Genomic DNA, 20,220 nt, shown 5'->3' with positions numbered 1-20,220 from the left:
CAAAAAATTTGAGACGTAAGCATAACTTTGTCCTGAAGGAAGAACGACACGTAGGTGAAATTCTGATGCCTTAGGTATGTTCATATCGTGTCGTGATTCTAGTGACACGAATAGGAGTTGGTGCAGGTGAAGACGAATAGGAGAGCACTCAAAGTGGGCCCTGGTGGGATTTTGTAGAAGAAAAGGAGCTGGTGTAGGTGAAGCACAACTGGTGTAGGTGAAGAACAAATATAGGTCAGACACAGTGCATTATGTTCTCTACTAAAAACAACATTTCTCCATCAACATTTTTTGCATACAACAAAAAATTTGAGACGTAAGCATAACTTTGGCCTAATGGAAGAACAACGAATATGTGAAATTCTGTTTTCTCAGGTATGTTCATATCGCGTCGTAATTCTAGTGACACAAAATCAAGATGGTGTAGCTGAAAACCAATAGGAGAGAAATCAAAGAGGGTCCTGGTGGTATTTTGAAGACCAATAGGAGTTGGAAAAGCTGATGTAGGTGAAGAAGAACAAGTGCTTAATAATCTCTTCTAACAACATTTATTGCACACAACAAACAAATTCGAGATGTAAGCATACCTATGGCCTAAGGGAAGAATGACGCATAGGAGTAATTGTGATGCCTCTGGTCTATATATATCACATCGTGATTCTAGTTAGACTAGTAGTAGCTGATGTAGGTGAAGACCAATAGGATAGCAATCAAAGTGGTCCTGGTGGTAGTTTGAAGACCAATAGGAGAGCAGCCAAACTGGTCCTGGTGGTAGTTTGAAGGCCAATAGAAGAGCAACCAAACTGGTCCTGGTGGTAGTTTGAAGACCAATAGCTGGTGCAAATAGTAAAATAAAGAACAAGTGCTTAATAATCTCTTCTAACAACATTTATTACATACAACAAACAAATTCGAGTCTCTACTATTTTAGTTAAATCACTTTGATTAAGAAAGTTAATCCAATCCTTACACGACCCTTTTGTTTTTCATTTTTGCCCCTAATGGATAGAAAATTGGTAACATGCCATGTCATCACCAATTTGGGAACTTCTTGCTCGGAGGGTTCACTTAAAAAGGGGTTTTTAGGTGAGTTGAAATAAAGGGGTTTTTTAATTCAAACATTTAAGGTAATTTTACAGCAATACATTTATAGAAGGGGTTTTTTAAATCGATTTTGAAAAAAAAACTTCTAAGTCCATAAAGAAAAAGGGGTTATTTTATTCATAAAAAAATCATAGTAGGTAAGGGATTTTTTAATACCCCTTGAACGCACATGATACAAAGGGTTTCTTAGTAGTACACCTCCTGAGACTTCTTGAATAAGGAAAATTATCCAGCATGCTATATATCATTGAAAAGATCGCGACGAACTGTAGATTCCTTTTTTGGTTTGATTTGCAAAAAATTAACCATTAGCCCATTTTTTAAAGAAAAAGCTAACATGGCATTTCTTAGAGGGTTATTTTTCAGTCCAAAATTTGCTTATAGCTAGTTGGCTTGATGATGAACAAGGGACATATTATGCAATTTATTATGTCTACTCTCTACAAAAGGCTTGCTATATCATTGAGATAGTAGTGAGTTACAAAAGAGCATCGATGTCTCCGTCATAATAATCCTCTGAAATTTCGAGGGTTAATCACACAAGGCTCAACATTTGGTTCTGGTATAGCCAAGTGGTGTTTTCCCTCATAATACGAGGGAAGTGTTGTATAGTGTGAGAAGAGCTGAGAAAGTAGCAAGCAGTCGTAGCATTGCTAAGGCAGCATTGCTAATGTATCAGAAAAGAGTTGGGGGCTGATTCGTTACCTTGCGACTCTAGTGCCACAATATTTGAAGCCTAGCTAAAGTGTCACTATTAGCAAAACTTCAACAAGAATCGAGGCTTTAGTGAGGTGGCCCATCAAATTTTCCTTCAAAGCATGCTACCTTTTGCAAAGTGTCTCATAAAAAGCCTTGGTATGCTGTGATAGTGATACTATTGTAGTGACGCCATTCATGTCAAACTTAATTTACATCATCTTGATTAAAGTGTGTTATCAATGCCAACACCTTCATTCCGGTGAGGACAACTTTCTTCAGCGATGTTTTGTTGAGATTAATAGAGCACAAAGCTTTTCAAAAATTACTTAAGAAATTGGGTCAAGTATCATTTTCTACCTCAATGGCATAGACTACCCATTCCTTATTCTTGTTCTTAGTGCTTCACTATAGGAAAACCCATTTCCTTGGGGTAAGCGAGAGAATGCCTAACCTTCATCGTTAAAAAATTGAGGCGTGTCGGAAAGCACAACTCGAATTTTGAAATTTTGAAAGTGTATTGGAATTGACATCGTCAACGATACAAGGTCCTACATTGTACAGACTTAGGCGCGTTGGCGCACGCGGACATTGGACTCCGTCTCGATAGGCTGATAGCCACGAGGCCAAGATCTCTCTCTCTCTCTCTCTCTCTCTCTCTCTCTCTATATATATATATCGCTGAAGGTTTCTCACATAACACTCATCAGCTTTTTAAGTGTGGTTGTTTGACTAGCCTTTGCATCCCTCCACCCCCGCACCCACACACGCATCACATACAATCTCTGCTTGAACTCTACGTACGTTACAGCTCCTCTAGCTCTTGTATCCATAACCTCCTTTGTATGGCTGACCATTTTTTAATTTTTTTTCTATCCTCAAGTTACTTAAAAATTATCCCAAATGGTTTAAAGCATTCTAAACTAATCAAATTTCACTTTTAAAAGAGAAACAATATGAAAAGTTTAATTCTAACAATTTGATTACTTATTTCTTTAATTTATCTCCTCCATACATTTGGATGAATCTGATTGGCCCCTCAGAACCTTAATTTAAAATTTTCAAAAAATCTGGACCCTTAGGATAAGGCCTTTTGAACAGATTATAATTTATTTTTAATGCACCTTTTGAAAATCTTTTTGAACTTCTATTTTCGGGGGAATTTATTTTAATAAGAAGAGATATTTTTCCATCCAAAAAATATCTAAAATCTGAATAATCTCTCTCTAGAATATTTTCTCTCTCTAAGCCAAAATAGGTAGAAACAAGATCTTTTATTATTCTAAAGAGGGAATTGATTACAAGGGAAGATATTGGACATCTTGAGGGGCTGGGGAGGAATCTTACAATGTTTATTGATGGTTTATGTGCACATTCTCAATGGGAAGATCATTTGAACTGTTTGAGGAAGGTGTTTGAACGTTTACCGATTATATCGGATATCACCAAACCCTTTGAAGTGCCAGTTCTGGGTCAAGCATGGTATGATCATTTTCATGTGCCTTCATTCCGGTGAGGACAACTTCCTTCAGCGATGTTTTGTTGAGATTAATACAGCACAAAGCTTTTCAAAAATTACTTAAGAAATTGGGTCAACCATTGCTAATGCGTCACACAAGAGTTGGGGGTTGATTCGTTACCTTGCGACTCTAGTGCCACAATATTTGAAGCCTAGCTAAAGTGTCACTATTAGCAAAACTTCAACAAGAATCGAGGCTTTAGTGAGGTGGCCCATCAAATTTTCCTTCAAAGCACGCTACCTTTTGCAAAGTGTCTCATAAAAAACCTTGGTATGCTGTGATAGTGATACTATTGTAGTGAGATTAATAGAGCACAAAGCTTTTCAAAAATTACTTAAGAAATTGGGTCAAGTATCATTTTCTACCTCAATGGCATAGACTACCCATTCCTTATTCTTGTTCTTAGTGCTTCACTATAGGAAAACCCATTTCCTTGGGGTAAGCGAGAGAATGCCTAACCTTCGTCCGTTAAAAAATTGAGGCGTGTAGGAAAGCACAACTCGAATTTTGAACTTTTGAAAGCGTGAGAATTGGAATTGACATCGTCAACGATACAAGGTCCTACATTGTACAGACATTAGGCGCGTTGGCACACGCGGACGTTGGACTCCGTCTCGATAGGCTGATAGCCACGTGCTCATGAACGTAGGCCAAGATCTCTCTCTCTCTCTATATATATATATCGCTGAAGGTTTCTCATCAGCTTTTTAAGTGTGGTTGTTTGACTAGCCCTCCACCCCCGCACCCACACCCACACACGCATCACATACAATCTCTGCTTGAACTCTACGTACGTTACAGCTCCTCTAGCTCTTGGAGATCACCTCTGCAAATTCAGCTCCATCTGTGATCGATCCGGCGCACTTAGCTAGCTTATAGCAGGTGCAGTGATCAGTTTGATTGAATCAAAGCAGATTAATATGGGCGTGAGCAACCATCTGATAGGGATCCTCAATTTCCTCACCGCCCTTCTCTCCATCCCCATATTAGGTGCCGGCATATGGCTTGCAACCAAGCACAGCACAGACTGCATGCGCTTCCTGCAATGGCCGGTCATCATCATCGGCCTGTTCTTACTGCTGGTATCTCTGGCGGGGCTGGTGGGCTCCTGCTGCCGCGTCACGTGGGTGATGTGGGTTTATTCCGCGGTGATGCTGCTCCTCATTGTGTTGTTGCTGTGCTTCACGGTGTTCGCCTTCGTGGTGACCAACAAGGGCGCCGGCGACGCCGTCTCCGGCAAAGGATTCAAAGAATTCCACCTGGGCAGCTACTCTAGCTGGCTGCAGAAGCAGGTGAACAAGGCCAGCAACTGGGACAAGATCAAGAGCTGCCTGGCCGACTCCAAGCTCTGCGCCGCCTCGAGGACGACTACACCACCAGCGCCGCCTTCTCTAGCGCCGACCTCTCCCCCATCCAGGTATGCAAGAAGGCCATCGGATTCATGGATATTGCTCTCAAATTAAGGGGCGCATTTGCTCATAGTTCATAATATAGTTTTCTATTGACCGCTTGCTTTGCTCAGAATTAAAGCGTATACTTAATTTTCAATGTTGATGATCATGCAGTCCGGATGCTGCAAACCTCCCACCGCTTGCAATTTCACCTTCGTAACCTCTACCAACTGGACCATAATCGCAACCAATGAGGGCGCAGACGCAGATTGCCAAGCTTGGAGTGATGATGCCTCCCAGCTGTGCTACGCCTGCAACTCTTGCAAGGCGGGGGTTCTTCAAAACGTGAAGCAAGAGTGGCGCAAGGTCGCCATCGTCAACGTCGTCGTGCTGGTGTTCCTCATCATCGTCTACAGTGTAGCTTGCTGCGCTCTCAGAAACGTGAGGAGAGACAAATCCTACGGTTATAATGCCTAAGCACGGAGTCTCTCAAGGTCATGTTCACAGTCCCACCATCTCTCGAGCCCATGCGTTAATTTTGTTTCTTAACATTTTCAGAAAACGATATCTTTCATAAAACGTGTGGTCATCATTAAGTGTCCATACTGCCGATTTAATTTTAATGATAAAATATGTGCTCCCATGATCGTTTATTATGTACCGATATGTTCCTGATTTGATCGATATAAAGTTGCGACCTACATCCTATTTTTGAATCATTTCATGATAGTACATGGTGTGCCTCAGGGATTGGTACGGCATCATCCAAAAAAACGGCCCTGTGTTACAGAGATTCATAATTCCTCCTTATGGCTAGTTGGATTGATGAACAAGCGACATGCTATGCAATTTTTAGCTCCTTGCAATGCCAGTCCTTGGCATTGCAATAGGATTAAAAAGAGAATTGGATTTGGTTATATCACAAACATGCTATGCAATTTTTTACTCCTTGGCATTGCAACAGGATTAAAAAGAGAAGCCTCAGCCTACACAGACACACATAGTACATATAATTCTTAACTCCAAGTCCATATATAGCACATAAAAAAGATTCTAAACATGATTTCAGGTGTGATTTGGATGAAACTTGCAGGCTTAAGTGCTATTGTAGTTAGTACAAGAATGGTCGTGGCATATAGCACATAAAAAGGATTCTATACATGATTTCAAGTGTGATTTGGATGAAACTTGCAGGCTTAAGTGCTATTGTAGTTAGTTAGATATTCACAAGAATGGTCTCACGAATTTTTAATTTTTGTATTAGCCTTTTCACCCTTTGCAAATATTCAATCTACTCCTGAGCAACTATTTTTAGCCCCATGCACATTTTAATTGGGTAGAAAGTTGTTGCCTTATGAAAGGAAAATTTCATGATATTTTGAGAGGATGGAGAGTGATGAGATCAAAATCGGCTTCTCCATTAAGCTCTAAGGCCCGCTTGTAGGCTCTGAAAGGTTTTATAAGGACTCCAAGGCTTAAAAGTTGGGCTTTAAAGCTTAGTACCATGATGTAGCAAAATATCCAATGGCCATGAGACTTTTAAAAGATATGTATTTATGTCTTCTTCATGATGTTAGAAAGTTTCATGGCCTCCATCACATCAGAATAAGATTCTCTTCTATGCTCCAAGTCCCAACTTCGAAGCCTAATCATAGGAAGATTCCTAGGATTTAAAATTGGACCTTTGAGACCACTGCCATGGCAAATTTGTATCTTATGGCTATGAAACTTTGGAAGAGCCATATCTTGATTCTCTACACACTCTTGTAATCTTTCATGGACATCGGATCAAAATTTGCATGGTGCCTTGCTCCAAGGCCCAATTTTTTGTATGCATGTCCCATCTTGTTAAGCACTTTTGATTAACATTATTCTTCATCGATAACATCCATACACTTTGAAATAAGTGTGTCTACTTATATTGTATTCATGCACCAAATTGTTAAACCACTTTCGATTGACATTATTCTTCATCGATATCATCCACAAATTTTGAAATGAGTGTCTTTAGTTGTATTGTAATTCCCATCAATTGATGTTAGAAGGACTCTTTGCTCGTGAGTCACTTATGCCATGGTCAAAAGATGACAAAACTCAATAGAAAGCCCAAACACTTGGAAAAGCCCTATATTTAGTCATTGGCGCCTTATGAAACTTGGAAATTTCATGGTATTGCACTACAACAGAATGAGGGTATAGCAACGAAAATAGCACTGTTTTTATAACTATAAGTATGGGAAATGTCGGGGCTATTTCATTGCCTCATGCTATAGACGCTACTATTTTCCCTGCAACAAGATCGTTGAGTAGCAAATATAGCAGTGAAATGCCACTTTATTTTGCTATTGGGAAACAATATTTAGCTAATAGAAATGCTGCTAGAGTAGCAAAAACAGACTTGTAAGAAAAAGCTGGGGCAGACGCGAGAGTCATCATAGATGCACATGTCTATCCCAGCTTTTTTTTTTAAAGAATACAGAAGAGATAGTAACACAATAAAACTTGAAAATATAAAAGAAAGAAGCGAATATAAAATGGGTTTTATGCATTTGTAAATTAGAACATTTATAGACAAGGCCAATGGTAAGGCCTTTAGCGATATGGCCATGTACAAAATAAAGCATAAAGCAAAAAGGATGACCAATCGTCATCCTCATTAGAATCCTTTCTGCACAATCTTCGTCTTCATCTTCACTTGGTTTGTCTTGCTCTTATGCATAGTTTGTGCAAAAAACGGCCCTGTGTTATAGAGATTCATAATTCCTCCTTATGGCTAGTTGGATTGATGAACAAGCGACATGCTATGCAATTTTTATCTCCTTGGCATTGCAACAGGATTAAAAAACGAATTGGATTTGCTGATATCATAGACATGCTATGCAATTTTTTACTCCTTGGCATTGCAATAATATTTAAAAGAGAATTGGATTTGCTTATATAACAGCCAGCCTACACAAACACACAGAGCACATATAATTCTTAACTCCAAGTCCACATATAGCACATAAAAAGGATTCTATACGCGATTTCACATGTGATTTGGATGAAACCTTCAGGCTTAAGTGCTATTGTAGTTAGTTAGATAGTCACAAGAATGGTCGTGGAATTTTTAAAAAAGGAGATGCATGCATGCATAAAAGATAAGACAAAGGAGCATATACATTAGGCTAGTATCTATGGCAATATATGATAGAGGGAGAGGGTAGCAAACTACCTAGAGGGTGGAGGATCATCTTTATGTCAATAGCTGGAGAGTCATGTGTGCATGCATGTGCTTCCATAAACGTGTTTTGCAAAAATAATATGGAAATGAAGAAAGCTAGAGAGGCTCCTGAATAGGGTCTCTACCAAAAAAGATAGTCTTTAAGAAGAATTTCTATAAGCTATTAGTAAATGTGGACATGGGACTACATATGAGGCTTTAGAGAGGCTTTTATCAAGGCTCATTTTGCAAGGGGAAAAGAAGGCTATCTCGCAATGAACTTGCATAGGAGCCTCACAAATTTTTAATTTTTGTATTAGCCTTTTCACCCTTTGCAAATATTCAATCTACTCACCTGTTTTTAGCCTGTTTTTGCATAGAAGCCTCACAAATTTTTTAAATTTTGTATTAGCCTGTTTTTAGCCCCATGCACATTTTAATTTGGTAGAAAGTTGTTGCCTTATGAAAGGAAAATTTCATGACATTTTGAGAGGATGGAGAGTGATGAGATTATAATCGGCTTCTCTATTAAGCTCTAAGGCCCTCTTTTTGTAGTCTCAGAAAGGTTTTATAAGGACTCTAAGGCTTAAAAGTTGGGCTTTAAAGCTTAGCACCATGATGTAGCAAAATATCCAATGGCCATGAGACTTTTGAAAGATATGTATCTATGTCTTCTTCATGATATTAGAAAGTTTCATGGCCTCCATCACATCAAAATAAGACTCTCTTCTATGCTCCAAGACCCAACTTTAAGGCCTAATGCATAGGAAGACTCCTAGGGTTCGATGGAGACATGATAGGTCCTTTCTTTTTCGATTGCTTCTTTGCCATTATAGGTGGGATTTATGGTTGTGGTGAATCTGGATATGCAGGAAGATCCACACTATTGTTGAGCATTAATATGATTGCCTTTGCTCTCACCCACCAAATGTATGTGTCTAAATAACATAAAGTTTTGAACTAAAAAACATTATGACGAAAATCTTAGTATATATTACTAGGATATGAAAGTTCAAGGAAAATATTTAATTTTTTCACAACTCTTTTTGATGTGTCTATCGAAAATTGTCACAGGCTACTCTTTTTAATATGTCTACTAGAAATTTTGATTGCATGTTTCCCCATGTGTTTTGCGACCACTCTCCATCCACAATAGCTTCCATTAGTTTGTTATGGAACCTATGGTAATGATAGTCCTTGTTTAGACTTTTAGCTAAAGCTTTATTACAAACTTAAAAGTTATCATTTATGTTATTATAACTTATAGGCAAAATAAAAAAATGATGTGGAGTTTTATTGTCAAGGAGTGGAGGAGCATGGAGTGTTTCTAATGTGCTTATTATGCGTTTAGATGCCCTGCAAAATAACAAACCACATAAATTATTCAATCTAGTACAAATTGAACCTTAAACAAAATCTCTATTAAAATTAAAAACTTACAATTTGGCTTCTCCATGCATACCAAGCATGGAATTCAAGACACGTGTTTCTTTTCTTGATATCAATTTAATTACACTCAATGGCTCCTACAAAATAGAGAAAAGAAAAAAACAATTGTTAGAGATGTATAAAAGGACATAAAACAAAGTAAAACATACTCAAAATAAAGTACTTACATGCCATTATAAGGTACAATTATATATTGCATCTTTTCAAAGTCGCATCTCCGCAACCATTCTTCCAGCCTACTAAAATTGGTGCTTGTTTCTCTTACATAAAGAGAGACTATGGGGTCTAATAAAAAATAGGATAATAGGCCTCTGGGGGTAGAGTGGCCAAAAGAAGCCTACAAAAAACAAATAAAAGGATAAATTAGGCATTTATCTTGAAAAAACAGTAGATAAATTTTTAAAAAAGATAGCTTACATACTTGGGAGATATCAAGATCACAACATCATTTACTTCTCGATTTCTCTTTGATAACATCTCTGTATTTGAAGGTGCTATATCAAAATACTCTGCACAATTAGCAAAATATTTCACCTGAACAACAAGTTGTTTAGGTACATTCTTTAAATCCTGAAGATTCTTCTCTTCAAGGTCCATCAACTCATCTCCCATCATTCTTTCTTCATCAATTTCCCTTTCTTTCTTAGAAGCCATATATTATTTGCCCTTCTCAGTCTTTAATTGATATGCAGTTCTAGTATCCCTATCATGCATAAAATCCTCAATCTTAATACTTGCATCCTTAGGTTTGCTAGTTGGTGGGACATTCAAGATATTGAATGCGCTAGAGTCACTCAATGGTATAGGATGCAATAACTTCTCAAATCTATATCTTATAAGCCTACAAGTGTGCATGTCCTTGTCCATAAGAGTCACCCTATGCGCATGGGTAGAACAAATGTAGCTGTCAATAATAAAAAAGTATATAATGAAGTCTTCTGCAGTCTCTTGAAGGGCACATATTGCATTGTCGGCCCATCTCATCCCAAGCTTCCATTTATCACAAATATATCTCACAACTCTCATGAAGGTAAGCTTAGGAATGAGTAACTCAACATGTTCCTGAGCTTTCCTTGTCTCTCTCTTGGGTTTCACATGCTGGTTGTTTCTATTTTTTAGCTTTTGCTTTGATAATATGTTTTCACTCACTACTTTCTCTGCCAACGCCGGTCTTGGTCCAACCCTCCTTGCTATTTTCTTTGTTCTAGCCATCTATGGCCTGTCAATCAAACACGTAATGAAATATGACCAATAGGAGAGCAATCAAAGTAGGTCATGGTGAAATTTTGAAGACCAATAGGTGAAGAAAATTAGGAGAGCATCAAAGTGGGTCTCGGTGGAATTTTGAATACCAATCGAGTTTGGTGTAGGTGAAGAACGACTAGTGTAGGTGAAGAACAAATAAAGGTTAGCCAGAGTGCTTAATGTTCTCTTCTAAAAAAACATTTATCCATCAACATTTATTGCACACAACAAAAAATTTGAGACATAAGAATAAATTTGGCCTCATGGAAGAATGGTGCGTAGGTGCAATTCCGATGACTCAGGTATGTTCATATCACACAATGATTGTAGTGACACGAACAAGAGCTTGTGTAGGTGAAGACCAATAGGAGAGCACTCAAAGTGGGTCTTGGTGGTATTTTAAAGAACAAAAGAAGCTGGTGTAGGTGAAGCACAGCGGGTAGATGAAGCAAAAACATAGGTCAAATAGTGTGCTTAATACTCTCTTCTAACAACATTTCTCCATCAACATTTTTCGTACACAACAAAAAATTTGAGACGTAAGCATAACTTTGTCCTGAAGGAAGAACGACACGTAGGTGAAATTCTGATGCCTTAGGTATGTTCATATCGTGTCATGATTCTAGTGACACGAATAGGAGTTGGTGCAGGTGAAGACGAATAGGAGAGCACTCAAAGTGGGACTTGGTGGGATTTTGTAGAAGAAAAGGAGCTGGTGTAGGTGAAGCACAACTGGTGTAGGTGAAGCATTATGTTCTCTACTAACAACATTTCTCCATCAACATTTTTTGCATACAACAAAAAATTTGAGACGTAAGCATAACTTTGGCCTAATGGAAGAACAACGAATATGTGACTCATTCTACTGCCTGAGGTATGTTCATGTCGCGTCGTAATTCTAGTGACACAAATTCAAGATGGTGTAGGTAAGAAAACAAATGGAGAGAAATCAAAGAGGGTCCTGGTGGTATTTTCAAGACCATTAGGAGTTGGAAAAGCTGCTGTAGGTAAGGAAGAACAAGTGCTTAATAATATCTTCTAACAACAATTATTGCACACAACAAACAAATTCGAGATGTAACATACCTATGGCCTAAGGGAAGAATGACGCATAGGAGCAATTTTGATGCCTCTGGTCTATATATATCGCATCGTGACTCTAGTGAGACTAGTAGTAGAGCTGATGTAGGTGAAGACCAATAGGATAGCAATCAAAGTGGTCCTGGTGGTAGTTTGAAGACCAATAAGAGAGCAACCAAACTCGTCCTGGTGGTAGTTTGAAGGCCAATAGAAGAGCAACCAAACTAGTCTTGGTGGTAGTTTAAGGACCAATAGCTGGTGTAGGTGCAAATAGTAAAACAAAGAACAAGTGCTTAATAATCTCTTCTAACAACACTTATTACACACAACAAACAAATTCGAGAGGTAAGCATACTTGTGGCATGAAGGAGAAACGCCACGTAGGAGAAATTCCGCTGCCTCTCGTATATATATATCACATCGTGATACTAATGAGACTAGTAGTAGATGATGTAGGTGAAGACCAAAAGGATAGCAATCAAAGTGGTCCTAGTGGTAGTTTGAAGACCAATAGGAGAGCAACCAAACTAGTCCTGGTGGTAGTTTGAAGACCAATAGTAGCTGGTGTAGACCTATGCAAACAATAAAACAGAGAGAAAACAAGTCAGTGCACTTGGTCTTTCCAGATACGGGTAGAGATATTTTTTTAAAAAATAATCCCCGCCTATTTGTATGAAAAACCAAATTGTATGACACCACATACATCCACACGTGGGATCATAAATGTACACGTGTATTCACACATGCGGTGGCCACACACGTGTGACCCCACGTCGACATGTGGGTTCCCATGTGTGGGCTATTTCACACATGCGAATCGCAGGTGCATGTAAATGGCATGGCCATGTGGTGTCAGTACCATTGCCACGTGGCCTCACGATGCTATAAATATCTGGTAAATTTGGGAAAAACATTTTCACCTCCGAGCTGCCCATTGCCACTGAGATGCCCTTTTTACCCATCCCCGTGAGATGCCGTTTCCCCCCTAGCCCTCTAAGCTGCGCCCAGCCCCCTTAGCTACATCCAGTAGCATTCTTGTGTCCCATAATTTTTCTCAATCAATTGCAAAAAAATTGCGCGAATAGGTGGTTTGGATTGTAGTATTCGCCCTGTGTTTCCAACTCTCCTTGTTGCCACGCTGCCCTTTGCCCTTTTCTCATCTAGATGCCCCTATCCCCCTCATCTACATCCAACAACATTCTTATGTCTCGTATTTTTTCTCCATTAACTGTAGAAAAATGGCATGAATAGGCGGATCTTGGACGTTCAGATTGTAGTATTCGTGCCTTGTTTCCAACTCTCCTTAGCAACCGAAATCCTATCTTCTCTTGTGTTACACCGTGCTAAGGTTATTTAAAGGTATTGTTGATGGAAACTTTCTACTTGGTTGTCCCACCTACCCCTATAGCTGCACCCAGGAGCATTTTTGTGCCCCCACAACTACTCCATCAATGGAAAACAACGTGAATAGGGGGATCCTGATCAATTGGATTGCGGTAATCATGTCATTTTACCAACACTCTCCTTAGCTATTGAAGTCCTTGCTGCTATTGTGTGCTCATAAGCTACAACCTTGTAGGGTTCTTTAGAGGTGCTGTTGGCCGGATTCAAGGTTTACTACATAGAGATGGTTTCAAGTGATGAAGGTGTTCCTGTGACAGAGGAAACACCAATAGAGAGACTTTTTTACTTGCTACTGATTGTGCAGGTGCACAAGATTTGTTTGAGTGCTATAGGGAATGCTTCAATGAAAGATTTGAAATTAGTTTAGTGATTGAACACTTCAAGGAGTATTATGAAGAGAAAATGCAAGCTTTCTTTGCATTGAAAGATGACAGTGCCATTCTATCTGAAGGTGTGAGGTTTGATCATCTTAGCATGTTGTCACATACATCTTCAGAGAAGGCCAAATTGCAGAAAAAATATGACATACTTCTTGACTATGTGAAAGTCACTATGGCGCATTACAGATTATATAGTAAGAAATGCAGGTTTCTTCAGCATCATGTGGCTTTTCTTTTCTATCTTCATGCAAAATCAAGAATTGAGGATGCTGAAAAGAGCAGTCTTCATAGTTCTAGTGTCTAGCCTGTAGCATTTCTAGGGGACATTCAAAATGAAGAAGAAATGCATGATGTAGAAATGGTTATGGATAAAGAGCAAGAAGAAAGAATGAGCAAGGATTTTGATGCTGTAAATTTTAAAGCAAGTTTAATTCTTCCATAAGAAAAGAATGTTTCTATAGAGTATTCAGATAAGGATATCCTTCTCCCATGCTTACCATTGTTTCCACTAAAGGACAATAGAAGGTCTGTACAAATAGATATCCATAAGCTCTTGAATATAAGGGAGGACTATTGTCTTGGTGTAATAGCAGATGGATGTCAAGTTGCATCAGATCTTTTAGATCCAAATGCCGCTGATGAATTTTCAATGCTTGATAGAGAAGTAGCCACAGTGACAATTTCGTCCGTGCACCTAAGGCTATAGAAATGTGTATAAGAAAGTTTGAAGAACGAGAAAGCACTCTTCCCATAGAAGAATAATTTTTGGCTATTCAAGAAAGCATGGGAATCTCTCATATGGGAAGGGAGCATCCAAGGATTCCATGCTCAGAAGGAGAGATGCCTCTACAAGGTTCAATTGACTTATGGGAGGATAGGCAACGTTGATGATGAGAACAAAAACAATACATATAATAATAAATTCATAACATTTTTGTCCTAAGTAGACGAAACCTTTAAGGCCATCAATTGAATGTGTGGATCATCTGAATATTTTGATGGTAAATGATCAACATGCCTGGAGGTATCCTTGAAATATAGTGGCTGAGGGGGGCTAAGTCTCTGCCAAAAAAAGTTCATTTACGTCCACCTCATCTGAGGAATACATCTTTATCTACTATCTCAAGCTCCAAACAAAGAAAACATTTACTTTATAACAATACAAATATTAAAAAATGTTATGAATTTATTATTATATGTATTGTTTTTGTTCTCATCGTCAACGTCCCCTATTCTCCCATAAGTCAATTGAACCTTGTAGAGGCATCTCTCCTTCTGAGCATGGAATTCTTGGATGCTCCCTTCCCATTTGAGAGATTCCCATGCTTTTTTGAATAGCCAAAAATTCTTCTTCTATGGGAAGAGTGTTTTCTTGTTCTTCAAACTTTCTTATACACATTTCTATAGCCTTAGGTGCACCAACTGCAGTTGCTGCTGTATCAAGCATTTGGATCTAAAAGATCTGATGATGCAACTTGACATCCATCTGCCTTTTAAACCAAGACAATAGTCCTCCCTTATATTCAAGAGCTTCTGGATATCTATTATAGTAGTACAAAACTCTTATTATCCTTTAGTGGAAACGATGGTAAGCATGGGAGAAGGATATCCTTATCTGAATACTCTATAGAAACATTCTTTTCTTATGCAAGATTTAAACTTGCTTTAAAATTTACAGCATCAAAATCCTTGCTCATTCTTTCTTCTTGCTCTTTATCCATAACCATTTCTACATCATGCATTTCTTCTTCATTTTGAATGTCCCCTAGAAATGCTACAGGCTGGAAACTAGAACTATCAAGATTGCTCTTTTCAACATCCTCAATTCTTGATTTTGCATGTAGATAGAGAAGAAAAGCCACATGATGGTGAAGAAACCTGCATTTCTTACTATGTAATCTGTAATGCGCCATAGTGACTTTCACATGGTCAGGAAGTATGTCATACTTTTTTTGCAATCTGGCCTTCTCTAAAGATGTCTGTGACAACATGCTAAGATGATCAAACCTCACACCTTCAGTTAGAATGGCACTGTCATCTTTCAATGCAAAGAAATCTTGCATTTTCTCTTCATAATACTCCTTGAAGTGCTCAATCACTGAACTAATTTCAAATCTTACATTGAAGCATTCCCTATAGCACTCAAACAAATCTTGTGCACCTGCACAATCAGTAGGACGTAAAAAAGTTTCTCTATTGGTGTTTCCTCTGTCAGAGGAACACCTTCATCACTTGAACCCATCTCTATGTAGGAAACCTTGAATCCAGCCAACAGCACCTCTAAAGAATCCTACAAGGTTGTAGCTTATGAGCACACAATAGAAGCAAGGATTTCAATAGCTAAGGAGAGTGTTGGTAAAACGGCGTGATTACCGCAATCCAATTGATCAGGATCCCCCTATTCACGTTGTTTTTCTATCGTTGATGGAGTAGTTGTGTTGGCACAAAAATGGTCATGGGTGCAGCTATGGGGGTAGGTGGGACAACCAAGTAGAAAGTGTCTGTCACCAAGTAGGTTGCTAAGGAGAGTTGGAAACAAGGCACAAATACTATAATCTGAACGTCCAAGATTCGCCTATTCACATCATTTTTCTATAGTTAATGGAGAAAAATACGAGACACAAGATGAGGGGGCTAGGGGCATCTCGGCAGGGGAAAAGGGAAAAGGTCAGTGTGGCAAAAGGAGAGTTGGAAACATAGCGCGAATACTACAATCCAAACCACCTATTCGCGCAGATTTTTTGCAATTGATTGAGAAAAATTATACGACACAAGAATGCTACTAGATGTAGCTATGGGGGCTAGGCGCAGCTTAGGGGGCTGGGGGGAAAAGGGCAGGGGGATGGGGGCAAAGGGTAGCTCAGTGGCAATGGGCAGCTCGGAGGTGAAATTATTTTTCCCAAACTTACCAGATATTTATAGCATCGTGAGGCCACGTGGCAATGGTACTGACACCACATGGCCACGCCATGTACATGCACCTGCGATTCGCATGTGTGAAATAGCCCACACATGGGAACCCACATGTCGATGTGCGGTCACACGTGTGAGTGACGTGTGTGGCCACCACCGCATGTGTGAATACATGTGTACATTTATGCTCCCACGTGTGGATGCATGTGGTGTCATACAATTTGGTTTTTCGTATAAATAGGCAGGGATTATTTAAATAGGTGGGGATTATTTAAAAAAAATATCTTTACCCGTATGTGGAAAGACCAAGGGCACTGACTTGTTTGCTCTCTGTTTTATTATTTGCATAGGTCTACACTAGCTACTATTGGTCTTCAAACTACCACCAGGACCAGTTCGGTTGCTCTCCTATTGGTCTTCAAACTACCACCAGGACCACTTTGATTGCTATCCTTTTGGTCTTCACCTACATCATCTACTACTGGTCTCATTAGTATCACGATGTGATATATATATACCAAAGGCAACGGAATTTTTCCTACGTTGCGTTTCTCCTTCATGCCACAGGTATGCTTACGTCTCGAATTTGTATGTTGTGTGTAATAAATGTTGTTAGAAGAGATTATTAAGCACTTGTTCTTTGTTTTACTATTTGCACCTACACCAGCTATTGGTCTTCAAACTACCACCAGGACCAGTTTGGTTGCTCTCCTATTGGTCTTCAAACTACCACCAGAACCAGTTTGGTTGATCTCCTATTGGTCTTCAAACTACCACCAAGACCACTTTGATTGCTATCCTAATTTTCTTCACCTACATCAGCTACTACTGGTCTCACTAGAATCACGATGCGATATATATAGACCAGAGGCATCGAAATTGCTCCTATGCGTCATTCTTCCATCAGGCCATAAGTATGCTTACATCTCGAATTTGTTTGTTGTGTGCAATAAATGTTGTTAGAAGAGATTATTAAGCACTTGTTCTTCTTCACCTACATCAGCTTTTCCAACTCCTATTGGTCTTCAAAATACCACTAGGACCCTCTTTGATTGCTCTCCTATTGGTTTTCACCTACACAATCTCCATTTCGTGTCACCAGAATTACGATGCGATATGAACATACCTCAGGCAGCAAAATTTCACATATGCGTTGTTCTTCCATTAGGCCAAAGTTATGCTTACGTCTCAAATTTTTTGTTGTATGCAAAAAATGTTGATGGAGAAATGTTGTTAGTAGAGAACATTAAGCACTATGTCTGACCAATATTTTTTCTTCACCTACACCAGTTGTGCTTCACCTACACCAATTCCTTTTCTTCTACAAAATCCCACCAGGGGCCACTTTGAGTACTCTCCTATTCGTCTTCACGTGCACCAACTCCTATTCGTGTCACTAGAATCACAACACGATATTAACATACCTAAGGCATCAGAATTTCAGCTACGTGTGTCGTTCTTCCTTCAGGCCAAAGTTATGCTTACGGCTCAAATTTTTTGTTGTGTACAAAAAATGTTGATGGAGAAATGTTGTTAGAAGAGAGTATTAAGCACACTATTTGACCTATTTTTTTTCTTCACCTGCCCGGCTGTGCTTCACCTACACCAGCTCCTTTTATTCTTTAAAATACCACCAGGACCCACTTTGAGTGCTCTCCTATTGGTCTTCACCTACATGAGCTCCTGTTCATGTCACTACAATCATTGTGTGATATGAACATACCTGAGTCATCGGAATTGCACCTATGAACCATTCTTCCATCAGGCCAAAGTTATTCTTATGTCTCAAATTTTTTGTTGTGTACAATAAATGTTGATGGATAAATGTTGTTAGAAGAGAACATTAGGCACTCTAGCTGACCTTTATTTGTTCTTCACCTACACCAGTTGTTCTTCACCTACACCAGACCCAATTGGTATTTAAAATTCCACTGGGACCCACTTTGATTGCTCTCCTAATTTTCTTCACCTATTGGTCTTCAAAATTCCAACATGACCCACTTTGATTGCTCTCTTATTGGTCATATTTCATTACATGTTTGATTGACAGGCCATAGATGGCTAGAACAAAGAAAATAGCAAGGAGGGTTGGACCAAGACCAGTGGGACCAAGACCAGGGTTGGCAGAGAAAGTAGTGAGTGAAAACACATTATTAAAACAAAAGCTAAAAAAGAGAAACAACCAGCATGTGAATGCCCTGAGAGAGACAAGGAAAGCTCAGAAACATGTTGAGTTACTCATACCTAAGCTTACCTTCATGAGAGTTGTGAGATATATTTGTGATAAATGGAAGCTCGGGATGAGATGGGTCGGCGATGCAATATGTGCCCTTCAACAGACTGCAGAAGACTTCATTATATACTTTTTTATTGACAGCTACATTTGTTCTACCCATGCGCATAGGGTGACTTATGGACAAGGACATGCACACCACCAGGATTATAAGATATAGATTTGAGAAGTTATTGCATCCTATACCATTGAGTGACTCTAGTGCATTCAATATCTTGAGTGTCCCACCAACTAGCAAACCTAAGGATGCAAGTATTAAGATTGAGGATTTTACGCATGATAGGGATACTAGGACTGCATATTAAAGACTTAGTTAGAAGGGCAAATAACATATGGCTTCTGAGGAAGAAAGGGCAATTGATAATGAAATATTGATGGGAGATGAGTTGATGGACCTTGAAGAGAAGAATCTTCATGATTTAGAGAATGTACCTAAACAACTTGTTGTTCAGGTGAAATATTTTGCTTGCTGATGGTGCAGAGTATTTTGATATGGCACCTTCAAATACAGAGATGTTATCAAAGAGAAATCGAGAAATAAATGATGTTGTGATCTTGATATCTCCCATGTATGTAAGCTATCTTTTTAAAAAATTTATCTACTATTTTTTCAACATAAATGCCTAATTTATCCTGTTATTTGTTTTTTGTAGGCTTCTTTTGGCCACTCTACCCCCAGAGGCCTATTATCCTATTTTTTATTAGACCCCATAGTCTCTCTTTTTATGTTAGAGAAACAAGCACCAATTTTAGTAGACCGGAAGAATGGTTGAGGAGATGCGACTTTGAAAAGATGCAATATGTAATTGTACCTTATAAGGAAATGTAAGTATTTTATTTTAAATATGTTTTACTTTGTTTTATGTCCTTTTATACATCTCTAACGATTGTTTTTTTCTTTTCTCTATTTTCTAGGAGCCATTGAGTGTAATTATAATTGATATCAAGAAAAGAAAGACATGTGTCTTGAATTCCATGCTTGGTATGCATGGAGAAGCCAAATTGTAAGTTTTTAATTTTAATAGAGATTTTGTTTAAGATTCAATTTGTATTAGATTGAATAATTTATGTGGTTTGTTATTTTGCAGGGCATCTAAATGCATAATAAGCACATTAGAAACACTCCATCCTCCACTCCTTAACAATAAAACTCCACATCATTTTTTCATTTTGCCTGCAAGTTATAATAACATAAATGATAACTTTTAAGTTTGTAATAAAGCTTTAGCTAAAAGTCTAAACAAGGACTATCATTACCATCGGTTCCATTACAAACTAATGGAAGCTCATGTGAATGGAGAGTGGTCGCAAAACACATGGAGATACATGCAATCAAAATTTCTAGTAGACATATTAAAAAGAGTAGCCTTTGAGTATTCTCGATAGACACATCAAAAAGAGTTGTGAAAAAATTAAATATTTTCCTTGGACTTTCATATTCTACTAATATATACTAAGATTTTCGTCATAATGTTTTGTAGTTCACAACTTCATGTTATTCAACAACATACATTTGGTGGGTGAGAGCAAAGGCAATTATATT

At 38.5% G+C, this 20,220-nt stretch overlaps 1 pseudogene across 1 annotated transcript; it reads left to right on the top strand.

The window, feature by feature from the left end:
- Nucleotides 1-4,203: 4,203 nt before the first annotated feature.
- Nucleotides 4,204-5,388, top strand: LOC147638214 (tetraspanin-8-like; annotated as a pseudogene). The gene is made up of 2 exons (XR_015265396.1): nucleotides 4,204-4,737; nucleotides 4,886-5,388. The product of XR_015265396.1 is annotated as a tetraspanin-8-like (transcript).
- Nucleotides 5,389-20,220: the final 14,832 nt, after the last annotated feature.

Source organism: Cibotium barometz, chromosome 5 (assembly GCF_041138505.1).
Source record: "Cibotium barometz isolate CiBa-2024 chromosome 5, ASM4113850v1, whole genome shotgun sequence".
In the NCBI taxonomy this organism is placed as follows: Eukaryota; Viridiplantae; Streptophyta; class Polypodiopsida; order Cyatheales; family Cibotiaceae; genus Cibotium; species Cibotium barometz.
This window is presented reverse-complemented; position numbering and strand designations above follow the sequence as displayed.